Here is a 15,530-nt window from a genome sequence, read left to right on the forward strand (position 1 = left end):
TAGAATTCAATATTGTGCATATGATGTGTAAACTAAGCAATGCAAGAAACCATATGCATCATATGAGAAATATAAACATTGCAACTTAGAACATACACCTCAGGTGGGATACAGGACTGGTCATCTGTCTCTGAATCCTCCTCTGAGGAGCTCCCTGTAACCATCGAGATATATGCTTCAACAGTTACCATTGCCTGCTCTGAAGACCTTGTTTTCACTCCAGATTTTTCCATAACTGGCTCAAATGGCTGATACACATGAAGAGTAGTTCAATATACACAGATTGTCGACAAATGGAATAGGTAATGAAAAAAAAGATGGCATGAGATAATTCACATATATGATGCCTGGCTCCATGGCGGTGCATAATTCACATATATAATAACTGGCTGAAAAACATGGCATTGCATAATTCACATATCTGATATAGAAAGCAAACAGGAGGCATTCACACAAAGCATGTCTAATCTAAGCAGGTGGCATGGCAATGCAAGACACCATATGCATGATATGAGCAATATAACCCAGCCAAGTTAGAGCATGCACCTCGGGGGGGGGGGGAATACGACTGGTCATCTCTCTCTGAATCCTCCTCTGAGGAGCTATCGGTAACCAGCAAGAAATCTGCATCGACAGGTAGCACTGGCTGCTTAGAAGACCTTGTTTTCACTCCAGATTTTCCCATGACCGACTCAAATGGCTGATTCACAGGAAGAGTAGATGAATGTATAAACATTGTTGACAAATGGAATACATTATGGAAAAAAATATGGCACAATATAATTCACATATACGATGACTGGCTAAACAGGATGGCATTGCATGATTCACGTATATGATGCCTGGCTAAAGAAGATGGCATTACATAATTCCCATATACTCCCTCCGTTCCTAAATATTTATCTTTTTAGAGATTTCAAATGGACTACCACATACGGATGTATATAGACATATTTTAGAGTGTAGATTCACTCATTTTGTTCCGTATGTAGTCACTTGTTGAAATCTCTAGAAAGACAAATATTTAGGAATGGTGGGAGTATGATATAGAAACCAAACAGGTGGCATTCACACAAAGCAAATCTAAACTAAGCTGATGACATATTAGATGTATAATGTAAGCAATGCAAGGCGCCATATGCATGATATGACCAACATCAGCATGCCAGGTTAGAGCAAACACCTCAGGTGGTAAACAGGCGTGGTCGGCTCCTTCTGAATCTCCATCTGAACAATTATCTTCCTCTGAATACAATCTGGAAATGCAGGAGGGGAGGCCACTTCGCCCACCATGGAGCGGCGTCTGCATGACATTATATTCGCACACAACGGTCTTCTCTTTTTCTCTACATGTTCAGTACGATTGTGTACAATATCTGACATGCATAATAAAAAAATAGTTAGATTTTGTAAGGCCTAAGGGGTGCATGCAAAAATCAAGACTGATGGTAGCAAACGAGTGGATGGATCCAAAACTAATGATAGCAGGTAGATTATAGCTTCAGTTTAAAAAAGATAGACAATGGATCATCTATTGTTTGTTGCCCACCCAACATGAACCACATAGAAGACCCCAAATGAACCAGATAGTAGACAGATACTATTCGTTGCTGGCTCGATATGAGACCCATGGGCAATTCAAAACTCAAGATTGAACGATAAAGTAGCAGGTAATAATAACCGATGTATAACGTAAGCAAACACGAAAGACTGCGACCTCTCTTCCGGAACTGTGTAGTCCTCAGGTTCATCTGCTCAGTCGATGATGGTAATGCAGTTGGCATGGCTGCCGGCAACGGGGAAGATGAGCTGAGGCGGCAAAAGGATGTCTGCAGGGGGGATCTCTGCTGCAGTGAACGCTTCTGTCGATGGTGCACCTCAAGTGGGGTGGATGACGGCATGGCAGGAGCAGGACATAACACACAGAGTTTTTTTGACGCCTATCTGAAAATGAAGTAAATCTGTAAGGGCTCCTTAGAACTGGAGGATTCTATAAACGCAGGGAGAGGAAAAACACAGGAATAGGATAGGAATGCACGTGCAAAACAGAGCATTTGGAAACATAGGATTTCAGTCAACCTGGGTGTTTGGCTCACATGAATTGGAAGAACAGAGGAATGGAGAAACAAAGTGATGCGACGAGTGTACAACCTCTTTGGCATAGCCTTGTGGACCTCAGCATCATTGGGTTGGACGTGGAGGATGGTGATGATGCTGGTGTGACTGTCGGAGGCGGGGAAGAAGATCCGAGGCCTCTGGAAATGGCGTCGAGGGTACTGCTCCGCTGTGATGGACGGTTCCGTCGTTGGAGCAGCTCCGCTAAGGTGTACGGCGACGAGGCTGAAGTATGACAAGACAGACAACGTTAATCTGAAGTGGGACCCTAATATCATCTGCAATAGATAATGTAAAATACATCACCAAAAAGTGCTAGATGTAAAACGCATCAGCCGCACCACGGCCGCTCCGACAGATGCTGTAAGTACTGTTCACTCTGAACTTAACTGAAGAAAATGAACTTCACAGTCGAAACTGAATTTTACTGTCGAAACTGATTGAACTAGTAATAGAGCATTGCAATAGATGTTTAGGGCGTTCGAGCACTAGTAGCAGAGAAGCAGTGATCTAAATCAGCAGACGCTCGAGCAGGGAACGCACTAGCAGAGAGCAAGTCGTGCAGTAGCACCGTGAGCGAGTGCTAAAGCAGCAACTCCTGTAGCTGCCGGAGGTCGTGCAGCAGCAGCAGCGCAAGCGAGAGCAAGAGCAGAGCAGCAGCACAAACAAAAGCAGGAGCAGTGTAGCAGCGCGATCGACAGCAAGAACAGAGCCGCAGCGCGAGCGAGAGCCGGAGCAGTTGCAACTAGTGCCGTTGTGGAAGTCGCCGCCGAGGAAGCAACGACATGGGGGAGAGACGCCGTGGATGATGTGGCCGGCGACGGCGCCGTCGATGGAGACACACCATGTCTGCTCGGTATCGAGCACCGGCAGCCCCGTGAGATCGAATAAAAGATAAAATGCAGCGGTGAGTGCAGAACCTACTTGGTGGCGCCGAGTTGGTCTTGGTTTCATCGGAGGAATTGGTGAGGGTGCTGCGGTTTCGGTGGGGCAGGTCAAGACGGCGCTGTGGGGATTGAGGTGGCGCGATAGACGAGGCGAACGTCGGGGCAGCTCCTTGGAGGTGCAGGACGGGGCGGCTGATCCGGCGGGACGACGAGATCGACAATGGATCCTCATCCGGTGCGGTGGATGAGGGACGGCGAGCTGTTGCGGTGGACGACATAGTCGGGGAAGAGTCTCCGGCTGGGCGGCGGTCGGGAGGCCGACGGAGGAGCGTGGGGTTTCACGGGTTTTGGCGGCCTCGGTGTATGAATGGGGGGCGAAGGGGGAGGGGGAGGCAAGCTTAGGGACGCGCTTGTCTGAAATGTAGGGTAAGTTACCAGCGTACCCCCACCGGTTTTAACACCGCGACGTGGAGCTTCATTTCCGGCTGAGGGGTAGAAGGGGGATTTCGCGTGCGGGAGCGATTTCGGATGAGGAGGGAGTTCTTGCACACGTTCAATTTTCGGGATAACAAGGCGCGGCGCGGGTAGAAGAAGCGGGAGTTTCAAAGCAGGTGAGACAAAAGATACTCGAGCTTGAAAATTTCGGGATAACAAGGTGCGGATTCCTTGTTCGGCAGAACAAACTTAACGTGTAAAAAACAATTCGTACAAGACACAAGAGAGTCATGGCCCCTTTTACTATATTGCTATAGATGCCATTGAAAAAACTACAAGAAAAAATTAAACAAATCGGGAGAACAAGATTACCCTGCACAGTACCAAATCGATTCGCACTTCCCTCAACAACAACAAAAAACAAATCAATTCCCACCAAAGAAAGAGTAATGTCCCTTTTTATATGATTACAGATGCCATGATCTCGAATTTCAATTTTTTAATCCACGTTATGTTGAATTCAAATATATCGTTAGGTGACCTTGCGGTTTATAATTGATGTAGTCGTACATTTTGATCTTCCATCATATATGAACATTTTACTCCACCATGTGAACATATATATTGTCGTCTACCATATGGACTAAATTTGAATCAATTTTCCTTATTTGAATACGATTGTTGTCAAGTTATACATTAATTTAAATATTATCTTGATAACAAAAAACATTTATATAGCAGTAATCATATTTCACTATGAACTACATGTACCATACGCTCTCCAATTCAAATATTTGTATCCATTTTATGTTGAATTCAAATCATAGTACATTATTGGTCTAGGTAGCGAGATGTTTGGGATAATCTAAACCCTGTTTTCATACATATATTTTTTGGCTGAATTGGGACAAGTTTTGGTATAATCCACTTGCAAAACCGGAGATTCTCTCAACAAGCCTCGTGGTTCCGAGAGGGAACATGTCACCTTTGTGTGCGAAACGATATACGCTGCCTCCCCCCTGATTTTATTTACAGAGGCAACATAGAACTATATGAGTGCCCTGTTAAATTTTGGAATTATTTCGGGTTCATTTGGCCTTTTTATACATTAATTGAGTTTCTGGACTTTTAATGTGCATAATCTAAATATGAATTGCATGCACATGCTCCGGTGCACCAAAGTGGGTTGAAAAATCACATGTGTGTCCTTGGTTGAATTTCTAGGTCCCATGGAAGAAATGAGAATGAAATTCAAACATCTGGGCGTCATGACTCGGCCGTGAACATCGAGAAACTTTGATTTTAAATTCATGTAAATCCAAAACTCGCCTGGAAATCATGAAACTTGGCATGGTGTCATGTCATGGCACTAACATGTTGTGGAAAAAAAATTGGGCAGATTTGGAAGCTCGTGGTTCTAAGAGGGAACGTGCCACCTTTGAGTGTGAAGCGATATACGCTGCCCCCCCCCCCTTGAGTTTCTTAACAAAGGCAACATAGAACTACATTAGTGCCCTGTTAAATTTTGGAATTATTCCGGGTTCGTTTGTCGTTTTTTATAGATAAATTGAGTTTCTCGTCATTTAATGTGCATAAGTCAAATTTGAACTACAAACACATGCTCTCGTGCACCAAAGTTGGTTGAAAAATCACATTTGTGTCCTCGGGTGAATTTCTAGCTCCCATGCAAGAAATGAGAATAAAATTAAAACATCTGGGCATCATGGCTCGGCCGAGAACATTGAGAAACTTGGTTTTAAAATTCTTGTAAATCCAAGACACGTCTGAAAATCATGAAACTTGGCATGGATGTCATGTCATGGTACTACCATGTTGTGGTAAAAAAATTGGCCAAATAGGAACAGATTTTGGTATAAGCTTCTTGCAAACCGAAGCTTCTCTCAAGAAGGCTCGTGGTTCTGAGAGGGAACGTGCCACCTTTGAGTGCGAAACAATATACGTTGTCCCCCTTGAGTTTATTTACAAAGGGAACATAGAACTACATGACTGCCCTGTTAAATTTTGGAATTATTCCGGCTTCGTTTGGCCTTATTTACACATTAATTGAGTTTTTGGTCATTTAATGTGCATAATACAAATTTGAACTACAAGCACATGCTCCCGTGCACCAAAGTTGGTTGAAAAATCACATTTGTGTCCTCGGGTGAATTTCTTCTCCCTCCTTCCATCTATATAGGTCCTAATGCGTTTTTCGAGGCTAACTTTGACCAAACGTTAGAGCAATAATATATGACATGCAACTTACACAAAGCATACCTTCAAATTTGTATGTCAAAGGAGCTTCCAATAATATAATTTTCATAGTATACATCTCATGTGCTATTAATCTTGTCAATAGTCAAAGTCTGTCTTGAAAAACACATTAGGCCCTATATAGATGGAAGGAGGGAGTAGGTCCCATGCAAAAAATGAGAATAAAATTCAAACATCTGGGCATCGTGGCTCGGTTGAGAACATTGAGAAACTTGGTTTTAAAATCATGAAACTTGGCATGGTGTCATGTCATGGTAGTACCATGCCGTGGTAAAAAAAATTGGCCGAATAGGAACAAATTTTGGTATAAGCTTCTTGCAAATTGGAGCTTCTCTCAAGAAGGCTCGTGGTTCTGGGAGGGAACGTGTCACCTTTGTGTGCATAATTCAAATTTGAAATACAAGCACATGTTCCAGTGCACCAAAGTTGGTTGAAAAATCACATGTGTGTCCTCGGGTAAATTTCTAGGTTCCATGCAAGAAATGGGAATGAAATTCAAAATTCTGGGCGTCGTGGCTGGGTTGGAAACATTGAGAAACTTAGTTTTTTAATTCCTGTAAATCCAAAACATGCATGAAATAAGGAAACTTGGCTTGGTGCCATGACATGGCACCAACATGCTATGGTAAATTTGCAGTCCGATTTGCGAAGGCGCACACATTAACAATCAACAAAGTCATTTTGGAACAAGTGCTGTCACGTTACAATCGGAAACACAAGTATTATTGAAACTGTGGGCGTTCTACTTACTAGTACCATTTACGTGCCGCCACGCATCCCCATTTTTTATTAGCTAGGAGGCGCCGTGCAGGGTAGCTATTTGAGTACGAGAGGCGTGCGATCAGACCCCTGCGCGTCCTTATCGGGAGGAGAGCCCTTTGACCTCCATCTACCGTCCACCTCTCTCCGAAGGTCTCCATTAATGGCGCCCGAGCCTCTGTTTAATGGCGTGGCTATGTCTCACTCGACTGAGATTTAAGAGAGAAAAAAGATAATCTGAAAGCACGGATCTTGATGTAAGATCCGACGGACCTATATAGCATCTACTGCGACTTATAGCAAGACTGATGAATATATAAGGACGAATAATTTTTTTTGATCAAAGAAGGGCTTGCCCCTTCCGATTTTCATTACTGAAAACCACCACAATTCACAAGAAGTTCAGCACAACTCCAGCCTAACACGAAGGACTAAAAGCTACCAGATTGAAATCGCAACATCCCAAGAGGCCAACAAAGGCCAAACATCCGCGCTAGAACCCAACATTTCACAACCGACGACACAATCCACATCCTAAACCGATTATTACATCAAAAGAAACCAGGAAACTGAAGGAAGCCCAGCAGCAACTAGAAGAACAGCAACGCCAGGGTCGCCACAGCAAGAGTTTTCTTCATTCCAGCCTCGCAACGTTGATCTTCCATAGAAACATAAGGACGATTAATTGTCTTACATAATTAGAAAGATAATTAAAAAAGCCACATGCGGCTACGCCCGAAATACACAAGGGCAAAAGAAGAAGGAAGACAAGGATCTGGCTCGCTGATCTCGACTTTCTTGATGCATTGCTGCAGGCCGCGGGAACTAGTCTCCGCGACGAGCGGCGATGAGCTCTTTCGTGTCCTCAAGACGCTGCTTGAGAACATTCACGGATTCCTCTACCAGCCTTTGGCGCTCGTTGCGGAGCATGTCATTCTCGTCCATAAGTTTCTTGACGATGACGCCGGTCCTCTTCAACAAGGCACTGGTCTCCTCCTGCTGGTCTGCACTTCGGACGATCTTCTCCCTCAGCAGGTCGCGCTCGGCCCGGAGCCTCTCATTGCCCTCCCTTAGTTGTCGGATGACGCCGGTAGCCTATTCAAACGAGGCTTTCATGTCATCCTGCAACCTCGCCAAGCCGGAGATCTGATCCATCTGGCTATGGATGATCTTATGCATGCGCTTGTAACAGTCGTCGCCTGCCCGCGAGAAATTTTCCCAGGCCGCCGCGGCGCGGCGGGACATCTCTGCTGCATTCGTGGCGCGGCAGGACATCTCTGCTGCTTTCGCGGCGCGGCCGGACTAGTCTGCTGCATCGACGGCGCGGCGGGACCTCCGTGCTGCTTCAGCGGCGCGGCGGGACCTCAGTGCTGCTACTTCCGCGCGGCGGGACATGTCGGCTGCTCTCGCAGCAAGGCGGGACATCTCTCGTGCTTCCGCTTCCATGGTCGCCTCTCCCTGGTGGCAATCTCTCGACCCAGAACTCACGCTGCCCATGGCAGATGCAAGGGAAGGATGCTGAATGACTTGTTTGTTTTTGTGGATGAGGAGTTGAGGAGGAATGTGCAGTCATCTTGGCATACTAGTATTTATAACCGAGTACTAATATGCTCCTAAGTGGGAAACCGTTTAGGTTGTGATCGGTGTGAACAGGTTTGCAATTCAATATAGCATGGTACTAATACGCTCCTAAGTGGGAAACCGTTTAGGTTGTGATCGGTGTGAACAGGTTTGCAATTCAATATAGCGTGGAGTAATTTGGAATGTGACGATACGCAAGCTCAAAATTTATTGACGGTTCTAGTTTTGAAGTGCGGCACTATTCCCGGATGGAGTACTTCTTTTTCTACTCCCTCCTTTCCGGTTTTATAGGGCTTATCTCAAAATTTTAGTTTTTCCATTTTATAAGGCTCAATTTGGTTGTTCCCCAACACATGTTCAGATTCCAAGGTGCATTAAATCATTGCATGCAAGTATTAAGAGAAAATTGATCAATGCATGTACTTTATGCATGCAAGCATTGCAATTAATGCATTGATAAACATAATTTTTTGAGAAAAACAAGAGCATTAATTAGGTGCTTTTGCAAACTACAAAATATATTCCACCACTCACCATCTTGGTTGGTGAGATTTTTGAATTAAGCCCTATAAACCGGAAAGGAGGGAGTACTGCTGTGTACGTGCAATAACTGGCACCGTCGTATACATATCTTACGGTTAATGGGGCGTTCGACAGGAATAGCCGCGTGGCGAGCTCTAGGCTAGTCTTTTTTTAGACGCATTAAACCTATCTCTCGGGACTTCTCGCACGCACCATCGTGCCACCCACAAAAACTTGTACTCTGAGTTTAGTAGTACGTTATACAGGAAGAGAAGAGGTGCACGCACGCACTCGTCCTCTCACACACGCGTCTGTTTTTTCTCGAAAAGGAGGATGATGACCCCCGGCCTCTGCATCTGGGAGTCACACACGCATCTGTAGCTACGAATTGTAGTGTTCTCAACCATCCGATTGGCTCTATCATGGATGTACCTATATACTAAAACATGTCTAGATACATCTATATTTTGACAAATGGAAGGCATGTATTGTGGAATGGAGGGAGTGTTTGTCATCAAAATGGATAAAAAGGGACGTATCTAGAACTAAAATACGTCCACATACATCTCCTTTTATCCATTTTGATGAAAAGTAGTACTTCTTACCCAAAGGAAATTTATATCCAACAGACACAAAATATCCATTCGACTGTTGGAAATTACTGATCTGATGTCGAAGTAAATGCTGCATCGCCACCAAAACCCACCATTTCTTAAGCTAAAGTAGACCAAGGTAATCCCTATATTAGCATATTACTAAGATAAACAGAAGGCACTGTAGAAACATTTAGGATGTGAGCTTGTCAATCTGAATGTGGAGGGACACAAGCTTAGCCCCGGCCAGCAGCTTGGGCGGAACTGTCAAGAAGGTCAGCTCCCGCACGTCGACGTCGCCGGGATCCTTGCTGCTTGTCACCTCCATTTCCACCTTGACGGCGTTGGTTGTGCCTTTGGGCTCCCCGACGGGCTGTTCACCCACAGCTTGGCCACGTAGTGCGGCAGTGGGGATGCCCCCGCTCTGATGCAGACGACCGACACGGCGATAGGCGCGCCGATGTCGAGCATGCCGCCAACCAAGAAAAACGCGCGACGGTCCTCCTCCGCGAACAGCAAGAGCCGTGGCTCCGACAGTGGCACTTGCAGCTGGAGCACCTTGCCGTACTAGATCCTGTGCACGGGCATGGGATGCGCGGTGCTGATGTGGTGGTAGAGCGCCGGTGGCGGGCCTTCGTAGCCGCGGACGGGCACGGGGCATTTGCAGGGCGCGAGCGGACACACGCTCTGGTGATCGGCGAGCTTGTGGTAAGTGACGTAGAGCCCACAACCTTCGTGTGGGCACTCCACCCTCACCGGCCAAAGGACGGAGTCCACCGCCGTATTCCGCACGTCGAAGCCACCGCTGCGCTCGCACTTCTGGCACTCCCGCTGGTTCCCAGGGCACTCGACGCGGCATTCCGCGCAGGCCAGGTGCCCTCCCTTGCAGTGCAGAAATCAATCGAACAGCACATCAATCAAGAAACCTGCACCTTGCTCAATCAGCCGAACAGACGAGGTGTATTCGAACCTCATACACTGGAGGCGTCAAGGGGTGGAGGCACAAGGGGCAGTGGAGCACGATGAGGTCCATCGAGACCTTAGAGAGCTCCATCGTCGGGTCCTGTTCGGTCTGCATGATCTCGCCCTCCTCGTGCACAACCATCTCTTGACTTGGGCTGGGGTATTTGTAGCTTTACTGTCACATATTTTATACTACTTCAAGGTGCATTAAATCAACACATGCAAGTATCAAAAGGAGAGTCACGGCATGCATGCATGCGTTGTAATTAATGCATCGGTAAACGCAAATTATTTAAATATATCGAGTGCAGTGCTTTGATGTGTCGCGTCAACTCGTACAACAACGAGAAGTTTGATTATCCTCTCCCTCGCGGACTTAACTTCACCTGCCTTTGGCTGTATGACAGGTTGGCCACACACCTATCGGGCCCACCTGTCATACACGCAAAGGCAGGAGCGTCCCTCCCTCGCCCATGAGCGTGGTGGCTGGCAAGACTAGGAGAAGCTTTCGCTACACGCTCTCCCTCCCGCACGTGGTGGACATGCAGCAGTTCAATCGGTGTCAGATGGCCAGAAGCATACTGTAGTACTCCTCCAGTGCAGTAGTACTCCATCATTGTTCGACTTCCCGAAGAGGCGAAGAGCCATGCGCAGCCCAGACGCTCGTGTGGCAGTTTCATGTGTAGAGTAGTCTAGGATAGCATGTACCCTGCCTGTCAGCTTAAAATCGTTAGGGTCGGCTCCATGCTATGTGGTTGTCTCGAAGTTTGTTTTTAAAAATTAAAATAGTCTTCTGGCCCTACCTGACACCCTGGTGATTGTAGTTTGCACGCTCATCTGGTCAAGACAGGAATATATTTTTTAATTTGTTTTTTTTTCGAAAAGGGGGGACTCCCCGGCCTCTGCATCAAACGATGCATACGGCCACATATATTTTAATTTGTGGTGGGTAAATGTTAGAGGTTGCAGCAAATATATTGTACACTGCGGGTCTTTCAGCCAAGTTTAGAGGCAAGAATGTGGGGCCAGTGCTATGATGTGTCGCGTCAACTCGTACAATGAGGAGAAGCTTGATTTTACTACATGCCTTCTCCCTCACCCATGCGCGCGGTTGCTGGCAAACGAGGACAGGCTTTTGCTTAGTAGTACTTCTACAACAAGCTATCCATCCCGCTCGCGGTGGACGGACATGTAGCAGTGGATTCGACACTGTAGAAGCAGTAGTAGTAACATCATTGTTCGTCTTCTAGAAGAGGCGAAGAGCCAAGCGCAAACCGAACGTTGCAGTTGCGAACATTGGAGCACGCATATAGCCAGGCTCTTGCATGAGACAAAATTGCTATGTGAGCCCACTATTGTACTAGTACGTACAACTACTTGCTAGTATAGCCCTGTAAACTAGAAAGGAGTATTTGCCCTTCTAGAGATTTCAACAAGTGACTAGACTACACCGAGACGGAGTACATATGGAGCAAAATGAGTGAATCTGCACCGTAAATAAATACGTACTAGTTCTATCATTTTCCTCTCCGAGGTGCACAATATTGAGTATACTGACTAGTCTCTTTTTGACACGCATTTACGTTCTTTTTACACGGTACAGACGCAAGCGCTCATATACACGCGCATACACTCACCCCTATGAACGCACACACGTACGACACTATCATCTTGAAATTTACGAAGTCACCATAGGCACCTCGTCGTCAACGGGTCCATAGGTGCTTGAATGCCAAGGAGGGAGAGGGTAGCGGTTCCCGAGACGTTGAACGGTCAATGATGCATCCTCAATTAGATGCAGAGGGAATTAATTGGAGAAGCAGAATAGAGCCAGCACGATGTGAATGCAATAGAGTTTGGACTCTCATATAATAAAGGCGCCCCACCACTCCAATCCATCTACTCTCAAGTCTCTGCACAACACTGCGCACTCCAATCCAAGACCAAGTAACCAGAAGCCACAAGCACCTATGGAGGCGATGGACGCGAGCGGCAGTCGGCTCTGCCAAATCATCCAAGGCGCCGGCCTGCGGCCCCGCACCGCGCAGCGTTTCCAGACGGTGCTGGCGACCACAGGCATCGTATCCCTCGCTGACGCTGGCTTCGCCTCTCGCATGGACGACATGATGGTCAACTCCATTCGCAAGTTCACCGCCGTCAAGAAGCGCGCGGACGACCTTGCCGTACTGCTCCAGCCCGCACGCCCAGGCTCCTCATTGCCTGCCACCCTCATCGGCCTCCATGGTGACGAACTCTTTCAAGCCCTGGTGGCCCTGCAGGTGCCGGAGGTCGCGACGAAGAATGTGCACCTCGAGGCCGCGCTCGCCACGCAGCGCCTCGCCATGCAAGAAACCGTCGACCTACACATCCACGTCTACGAGGAAATCGTCTACATAGGCCACTACAAGGCAAGCGAGGACAGAAAGACGTTGGCCTTCTTCCAGCGGCTGGAATCTTTGGACGCCATTGTTCAGAAGCACGTCGACCTGGCCACGAAAGCCGCTGCTACTTAGGCGCCGTTCGGTGGGCCGGCGCCCTGAGTCGAGGAGGTGGACGTCTTCGATGGATGCATCTCCTCTTGCCTCCTGTAACTGCATCTCCTCGTGGCCTTAATGTTTTATTAGTATAGTACTCCCTCCGTTCCCAAATATAAGTCTTTCTAAAGATTCCAGCAAGTGACTACTACATACGGAGCAAAATGAGTGAATCTACACTCTAAACTATGTCTACATACATCTGTATGCTGTATTCCATTTGAAATAGTATCTAAAAAGGCTTATATTTATGAACGGAGGGAGTATATGGCATTTTTATTCCAGTCGTCATGTTTTCACTGTGAGGTGGGGCCGCAGTTGAGCAAACCCACCCCGCCCACCGGGCGTCGGCCGAGTTTAGAATTACTAGAAGAGAGAAATGAGGGAGGAGAGCTAGCTGTAGCACGGACGCTGTTGTTAGATGGGACTCGTGTTTATAGAATAGGAGTACCGAGAACTCGTGCCTCTTTTTTTTTGAGGAAAAAATTAGTCGTATGTCTAGTACCACTAGTTGGGTGCGTGCGACCTATAGCTGTCATCACTTTAGGTCTCCTTTTCGAACCGCGGCTACGCTTCACAGTACATATTATTTCACGCATTTATCCTCCTATATGTACTCCTAGGCTATTTCCACGTGCTCCCATTCGCCGACATGTGGGACATAGAGCATCTGGGTCGTAGTGCATGCACGACTCGGAGCATATGCCGGGGTACTTTACATTTCAGACCTCACAAATTATATGCAAACCCCCCGCAGAAGAATAAATAAATGAATGAATTAGTACATGAAATAGGATTATGTTTGTGGAAACCAGAGCACGTTCAATAAATTTTGGACATAACACGTTTATAAAAAATGACCGGACCGAAACCAGTCTAAGGGCCTCTTTGATTTTTCCCACAAAAAAGGGCCTCTTTGATTCGCAGGATATTGAAAACACAGGAATGGGGAAAGTATGATGGCAATGAACCGAGACGAGGAGAACTCTAACTCAGTTAGAGGTTAGAGTTAGATTCTAACCCTGAACTAACTCTAAACCAAAGAGGTGTATGGATGGCAGGGTTAGATTGACAATAAATGCTCTATCTCAATCATTTGACTACTTTGGACCCTATTTCCTACTGGATTTGGAGGGTGCTTGGATACGTTTTAGTTCCATCACTAAAAGTAGTGGGACTAAAACTTGCTAGCCTCACCCATGCTTGGATCCAAATACTAAAGAGACTAAAATCAAGTTAATGAGCATTTATTATCCTCCAAACCCTCCAATCCAGAACTCGCCTGTGTTAAAGGAGAGGAGTTAAATGAGGAGAGATACGACTAATCCACATTTTAGTAGGGGTACCCCTGACTAAATTTTTTTAGTCTCAAGACTAGTTTTAGCCCCACTTTAGTCAGGGGTGTTTGGAACTTTAGCCTCTTAAAGAGACTATTTTTAGTCAGACTAAAATAAGTCCCTTGGATCCAAGCACCCTCTTGGTGTGGCCGGCTCTTCTGTGGCCTCCTCCCGCTCACAATTGACATAAACGAACCATCTATACAAATCAAGCATGCAAAACATGATAATTTTTACTTTGTCCATACAAATGAGATATCCCACTTAAACATACAAGTCGTCAATCAAGCTTCACAAAATAAAAAAACACTTCATGAAACAAAGAATGAGCTAACTCATCACGGAAGTCATTCACGAGAGGGAGGGAGCCCGGAGCCCCTCACGCACCGAGGGAGGAGCTCGCCATCGTTGCTCTGGAGGAAGGCTCTGTAGAGCCCAAGCCCCGGGAACCCCTCCGACGGCGGCCCTTGCGAGTTGAGGTCGACACCGGCATGGGTAGCAGGGCCGCTTGCCGCCGACTGGGAACTTAATCTTTGGGCCTCTAGAAATAATGCAAGCATGTAACTAAAATACCTAGAAAGGTGAACTGAATCTTTGGGCCTCCATAAATAATGCAAGCCTGAAACCGAAATACCTAGAAAGGTGAACTGAATCTTTGGGCCTCCAGAAATAATGCAAGCCTGAAAGTGAAATACCTAGAAAGGTGAACTGAATCTTTGGGCCTCTAGAAATAATGCAAGCCTGAAACTGAAATACCTAGAAAGGTGAACTGAATCTTTGGGCCTCTAGAAATAATGCAAGCCTGAAATTGAGACACCTAGAAAGGTGAACTAAATCTTTGGGCCTCTAGAAATAATGCAAGCCTGAAATTGAAATACCTAGAAAGGTGACCTGAATCTTTGGGCCTCTAGAAAGATTTATTACCTCCTCAAGCAGCATCAAACAATTCCATGCGTGCACCACAAATCTATACCAAGTTTGATCAGGATCTACTTTTCCAAATCAGAATTAGCGCTAGAGCAAGCAAGATCAATGATATGGCCATGAGACAGAGAAGGAACGAACAAACTCACCCCTCTCGCGACCTCCCTGGTAGATGCACCGCCGCCGCGCACGACAGAGGGAGAAAAACGATTGGTGAAGGGGGAGCGGGGAGACCTTCGAAGGCCGGAGGGAGAGGGCGGTCGGAGTAGGGCGGTAGAGGATGGAAGGAGAGGGCGGCCGGAGGAGAGAGAGGGCGAGCGGCCCTATGGGGAACAGAGAGGAGTCGTGCGAGAGGGGGGGAGCGATCTGGTGCGGGCAGGGGTTATTTTTTTAGTTCTCTTTTAGTGGGCCCGAGGATAACTAACCCTATTAGAACCTCTCCACCGGGCTAGTTTTTTTAGCTGGGTTAGAGCAAACTAGCTCAAACTAACCCCTTTTGTTTCGATAATTTGAGGCTATTTCAACCCAAACTAGCTCTAACTCAGGGATCCAAACAAAGAGGAGTGTTACTGTACATGCTAAAGTGTGGACCATAGCACATTGTTT

Source organism: Aegilops tauschii, chromosome 7, assembly GCF_002575655.3.
Source record: "Aegilops tauschii subsp. strangulata cultivar AL8/78 chromosome 7, Aet v6.0, whole genome shotgun sequence".
Classification (NCBI taxonomy): domain Eukaryota; kingdom Viridiplantae; phylum Streptophyta; class Magnoliopsida; order Poales; family Poaceae; genus Aegilops; species Aegilops tauschii.